At 46.4% G+C, this 6,309-nt stretch overlaps 1 protein-coding gene across 10 annotated transcripts in view; it reads right to left on the minus strand.

Moving 5' to 3' along the window:
* Positions 1–5,888, minus strand: part of Zbtb38 (zinc finger and BTB domain containing 38) — a 107,035-nt gene extending 101,147 nt beyond the window's left edge. For 3 of the 10 annotated variants that reach the window (XR_010053976.1, XR_010053974.1, XR_010053973.1), the window contains exons 1-2: positions 5,142–5,887; positions 4,079–4,160 (exon numbers count right to left, since the gene is read on the minus strand). The gene's annotated coding sequence lies outside the window, so the exon portion shown is untranslated. Of the gene's footprint in view, positions 1–4,058; positions 4,161–5,141 lie in introns of all 10 variants that reach the window. The other 7 variants (XM_063265581.1, XM_063265579.1, XM_063265578.1 and 4 more) reach the window with 5 other exon arrangements.
* Between the last annotated feature and the right edge of the window lie 421 nt (positions 5,889–6,309).

A 6,309-nucleotide genomic window follows, 5' to 3' on the forward strand; every position in this document is an offset into this window, starting at 1 on the left:
GACTATCCCAGACTGTGAACCTTGCTGCAGCGACTTTCCCACCATATTGGACTATCCCAGACTGTGAACCAAAATAAACCCTTTCTTTCTGAAGTTGTGTTTGCCAGGGTATTTTATTATAGCAACAAAAAAGTAACTAAGCTTGTGTCCATGGTAGATAGTAAGCCTCTTTGTTCCAGTGTGTTAGGGCCCTCAGGAAAATCCCAGGCACAGAGAGAACTCAACCACTTCTCTCAAGGATTTTACTGAAGCCGGCAGCCTTTTGGGCCTCTGGTCCTGTCGGACCTTATCAAGAGACTTTGAAAGAGTCATAGCTCATTGGTTAGGCATGTTGCTAAGGAAAGGTGATTCAAAAACAATTTTCTCTCTTTTCAAAACAGTGCTACTTCACAGCGGTCTCCAAAACAGAGACACCAACACTGACCATAAGGGAGGCAACTGTTCTCACAGAGTGTTGACTTAGCTTTCACGTTCCTGTGTTGCCCAAACCATTTTGCACATAGAACCTCACTCACTCTGTCTCACCATTGCAGAAAAAACAAACAAACAAACAAACACAACAACAAAAACCACTATTTTGGAGGAGGGAAAGAACTTTAAAATTTTGGTAAAAGCCAGAGGCTTCTTGAGTTAAAAACAAAACCCCAAACTCTTTTGTGTGGTGATTTCCAAATTGGCTCTTGACGAGAACTAGGGGATTTCAGTGTGAGAAACGACAAAGCCAATTACTATGAATCCTTAGCTTTCGTAAATGTGACGTGAGCATGTTGCAAAATTCTCTAAAAGAGGTAACAGGGCCTTCATAATCCTGAGCCAGGAAGAAGAGAGCTAACACTTCTGTACTTTGCGAACTATAAAACCCCCAAGGTCAAAATAACCAACTGGGCCGGCTGCTGCCTGTGTGAAACTGCTGTATTCAACTTGTTAGCGTTCCTCAGGACAAACAAGGTCAGACAGACATCTTCAGGTGACCTAACTCTGCACAGACTGTGGTGTCTCCAATGTGGGTTACACAACTCACGTATAATTGAAGTGGAAAAATAATAAACCATGAGATCAAAGCGAAACTAACTTACGAAAGCCCCCTTTTCCACTGAGATCTATTTTGACGCCATTTTCAAAATGTCAAATACTAAAAATGTGAAGTGTAGGCTTATACACAACCCTGGCTTGTTGGTGACATCTCTGGGGCCACCACATCTGCCATCCAAACAATGTCAGTGGCCACAGGACCTGTGGCTTTTTCCCAGACACTGCAAGTTTCCTTTCGTGAAATCCTGATTACTTGACTTGATCATCATACACCTCTCCTTGTCACATAATGTAGCTAGAAATGTCAGAAGCCACTCCTGTGTCAATCTGGTATACTGTGTGCATGGAGGGAATCATATTAGATGGCAGCGGAAATTAACAAGTCATGACTAGTCAGTATTATGGTTGGAATACGGAATGTTCCCCCAGAGGTTGTAAGCGTGGACCTCAGTTGGTGATAGCATTGGGAGGTTCTGGAAACTTTGGCAGATGGGACCTAGCTGGAAAAAGTAGTCGGCGATGCCATATCATCATAGCTCTATTTGATCCTGGTCCCTTCATAGGTCTCCTCCATAGATGTCTTTCTGCTTTGCATCTACGATGAGAATCTCCTCCACCACCCATTGCTGTTGCTAGGATGTGACGTTCCGCTCGGGAGCACAAACCACAATAACCATGGAGTGAATCTGCTGGAACTGTGAGCCAAAATAAATGCACGCTCCTCTGGTCACACTGCCAGGGGTTTTCTTACAACACAGCCAGTCTCCTACGTGAGTGGACCATGACACCATTCTTCCTGACTGTGACCTTTGGCTTCCTGAAAATCTGTTAAGCCGAGACTTTTGAAACCTTGTGCTTACTCTCAACTTACTCCTTCAGATGCCTGCTTCCAGCAAGCAGTACACCCCCGACACTCAGCATATTTTACTCTTGACTCTAACTCAGCCCCCTACTCAGTGAACACTTAGTCCTCGATAACCCCGGAAGGCGAACTTTCAGGGGTAGAAGCATGTTTTTGAAAAAGAAAAATCATTATTTATTCAGTCCACTCCTGAGGTGAAGGTACAAACAGCAAACTAAGAGGCCGTCACACTGGCCAGTGACAGACCCTCCCACACAATGGACAATGCTCATTCTTCAGGGTGAGAATATGGAAGCCAGGAATATCAAGGCCAGTGACAAGATTGAATCTGTTTAGGCAGATTTTGACCACAAAACTAGAGAACTATGCACCATGCAGCCCAGGCTTTCCTGGAGCTCTTTCCTGACATCTACCAGTGAGATGAGGATTGTACAAAGACCTACAGCGACTGAAAACCTACACAAAGTAAAAACTCAGCTAAGCGTCTCCAAGTAGGGATCACACCTTGACCTCTCACTGTTTGGGCAAATGAAACTTTTCCTGAAGAAAAAATATATATATCAGGTATATTTTTTTATATTTTGATGGGGGTAGCATTAATGTTCTTGCCCAAGTCTTTTAGTCTATATTAAAATGTTTTTCCAATACATTTATTTGAAGGTCTTGTCTTAGAGGACCCCTCTTATTAGTTTAGCACCACAGGGCCTGGTACAGATTGGGTAGAATTGTCGCCCAAAGTCCCCAGGGCTAGGCAGAACCATGAGCTCAGAACTCCAGGGATGTTTGATAAATTACTGTAGCTCATGGTTGTGGGAGCAGAGTCCCATTGAGAAATTTAATCCAGTTTTCTGGACACAAGAGGACATCAGGAACAAAGCAAGAAAGGCCTTGAACAAATGAATGGATAAAGGAAAATAAGGCAGGGGAGGGGATGCCCTTACTGCCTCACTGGCCACTGGCAGCAGGGAGATGTTTACCTTGTCTTAAGATCAGAATGAGCAGAGGCACCTTGGGAAATTTCTTTCATTGTTTTTTATCCACATGACCAGATAAAACCTATGAGTATCCATTAGGGAATTCAACATATCCCATAATTTGTTGCCGCTGGCTTGAGATAGGGTCTTGTTTTATATCCCTATTTGGCTTGGAACTCACTACGTAGACCAGTTGGTCTTGAACTCGTGAGTAACCTCTTTGCCTCTGTCTCCTACCTAGGCTTACAGGTGGGCAGCTATATGTCTGGCATTCTAATATCTTTTTAAAGATTTATTTATTTTTGTTATGTGTAGGCACTTATTTACCTGGAAGTATTTCGTGTGCTATGTGCACACCTGGAGCCCAAGGAGGCCAGAAGAAGGTATTGGATCCTTTTGACCTTGAGTTACAAAGAGTTGTGAGTCCCTATGTGTGTGCTGGGAACTGAACCTGGGTCCTTGGGAGGGCAGCAAATGAGGCCTTTCTCCAGCTCATCTTCTAACATCCACCCACCCCATCCCTAACCACTCTACTCTACAGCTTTATATGTGAGCATTTCCAAGGTTTTACACTCAATGCCAAAGAAAATCGCCATTGTCCCAGAAGATCTCCCTGGCTGTCTCTGAGAAGCGGCTGCCCTGTAGTTAGCTGTAGTCATGTGCCTTGGTTTCAGCCAATGGAACGTGAGGGAAGGTGCCGTGTACCACTTCTGCCCATAAGGACCTCCTCAGACACTCCTTGCTCCTTCTACAGAGGAAAGCACATATACACCCATGACGTTTGGAAGCCACATGCTGCAGACAGCCGAGCCGCCTTCAAACTTTGATTTTCTTGTTTCTGTTAGTGTTTAATGAGGATCAAACCAAGGAACTTGGGCACATTGGGCAAGGAGTCTCACAATGAACTGCATCCCCAGCCTTGAATCTGAATGAATACGTGAAAGATAGTTACCCCCAGCTAACCTGCACCGTCACATGACCAAGAGGTAAACACCGCAGTGTTTGAGCCCATCTATACTTGGGGTCGATGATAGCAATGAGCCTGTCAGGACACGTGCCCTCTTGACACAATCGTTGTCATTGTGTGCAGAAGTCTCTGGGACTTCTACCACCCTTTATTTTCCTAAAACAACAACAACAACAACAGCAACAACAAAAGCAGAATTAGAGACTTAAATGTACAGACTCACCAGGGACAAATGGCACTCACCAAAGTATTTGTCACACGGCACTCAGATCTTTCAGCCAGAGGAACAGTAGGACGGTATAGCCTTGCTTCAAGAAGGCCCGGTCTGTAAAATTATATTTAAAAAGTAAAACACACGACCTACAAACCATATATCAAAGTGTGATAGTTAATCTCAAAGGGCACTTGCTCACAATAAATTTGTCTTTTCCACTAAATGACATTTTATTTTTACAGTGCCCAAAACTACATTCACGTATGAAGAACAGACTTAGTGTGCCGAGGAAAACACGCAGAAAATCAACGCTTACTCGGGAGGTGACTTGAGAAGCCAGAAGGACAGAGATATAGCTGTCTGTATGCCTGTCTGCTCCACAGCTCTCATGGGTGTGAATAAAATGCTTTTCACAGAAACTGAAATTTCCTGAGTAGAAACTTCCAGAACATAAAAAGGACAGGTTATGCAAAGACCTAGGAGTTTTGAGACGAAATTAAAACAGACGACCTAGGTTTCACCTTTGTGCTTGACGTCCCTGTGGCAGCGTAAGAGGAAATGAAGAACCGTAACCAAGACAGCCCTAAGATGTTGACGGTGCGTCAGCCCGTACTGAACAAGCGAGGCCCCTTCCTACTGGCTTGCCCTTCTCCCCCAGGCCCCTTCCTACTGGCTTGCCCTTCTCCCCCAGACCCCCAAAGTGTGAAAATACTACTTGACAGACAGAGCATATGTTTGCCTAGAATGGGGCTTGTTTTAAGTCTGATCACCCCATAGAAGGTCCAGGAAGCAAACAGCCCAGATCCCCAAACAAATATTTTCGCCTTCTTGAAATAGCGCTCAGATTGGGAGAGAAACAAGAAGCCTGATCCACCACCATCCCCACCCCCCAGGTAGCTTTTGCTTTTGTATCCTTGTTTGGCCCTGTGGGGAGAGAGAGTAGGCCCCTCTGAGGTTGTATTTGGAAAGTGTCCCAAGGGCCATCCCCACGCCCCCTCTGGGTCATAGCCCGCCAGGCCCAGCTCTCAGGAGCAAGATGGCGCCCATCGTGTTGGGCCATGATTGAGGGGCTAAGGGCGGGCCTTCACTTACTCGGAGGTTCTGGCTCCTTGGAAGCCCACACTCTTGCCAACTCCCTGGGCTCAGGAGTTACCACTGCATTCTTCCTCTGGGATTCCTCAACTTCTGGTTGAGATCTGCTCCACATAATTTTCTCATGATGTCACTCATTCTGACTGCTTTTGGGAAGCTGATCTACAGGAAAAGGCCTCCATCAGGCTTTAAAAAAAAAAAAGAAGAAAAAACTGAGGTGGGTTGTGGGGAGATGAAGAGAGCACAGCAGTGAGCTCCCCGTTTTGAGACTCGCTGCCCCTATGAGAACCACTCCCTGGCCAGGTTCCTGGCTGCAAACCGAGGCCAGTGACAGGCCGTGGGTGACGTCAGGGCCAGGCCTGAGTCATAGCCAGTGGCCCGGCTGCCCTGCCACTCGGAAAGGGACAAAAGGAACCTTTGATGTCCAGAGGCCCTCCTCTCTTGCAGACTGACTGCACTGAGCAGCAGGCCAGAACATTCCAGCTGTCTCCCCGCCCCACCCGCCGCCCTTCCTCCTTCCGGAACAGTCCCAGACAGATTCAACAAGGCCTCCCTGAAGGGCATCGCCCTCCTATGCAGCCACGGCATGACCACTCTCTGTAACGGAGAAGCCCGGTAGAGCAGGGGGTTTCCCCAGGACCCTCTCACTTCCCCTGTCATGTGTCTTCCTTCTTGTGGCCTTCACCTTAGCAGAGTCCTAATGGTATTTAAAGAGGAGGAAAGATGGACTCATATCACCGTCACTGGGCAGCCCCCTAGTGCTCCGGGTGTGTTTGCTTCTCCATGTGCTAAGGAGGCAGGCCTCAGCTCTCTGTTCTGTTCAGCCTGGGTCTCCATGGCTTTCATCTTAGAAGACCTAGTCATACCCCAGTACACGCCATGAAGTTTACTAAGTACACCATGGATGGATGAATGAATGAATGAATGAATGAATGATTGGATAGATGAATGGGTGAACGAAAACTCTAAAATAAATGTGGAGGGCATATACCGAAAACTGACGGTGAATGTTTAAGTCTCCACGGTAAGAACTTTATGTCAGTATTGCACTTATTACCGGGACAAAGCTGGGCTTCCTTCGCCTATGGATGAGGAAACGGGTTCTCACATGCTTCTCTCAAGTCTCACAGCTAATCAGTGGCAGAACCTGGGCTGTCGGACCTCAAAT

This window comes from Rattus norvegicus, chromosome 8 (genome assembly GCF_036323735.1).
Source record: "Rattus norvegicus strain BN/NHsdMcwi chromosome 8, GRCr8, whole genome shotgun sequence".
Lineage (NCBI taxonomy): Eukaryota > Metazoa > Chordata > Mammalia > Rodentia > Muridae > Rattus > Rattus norvegicus.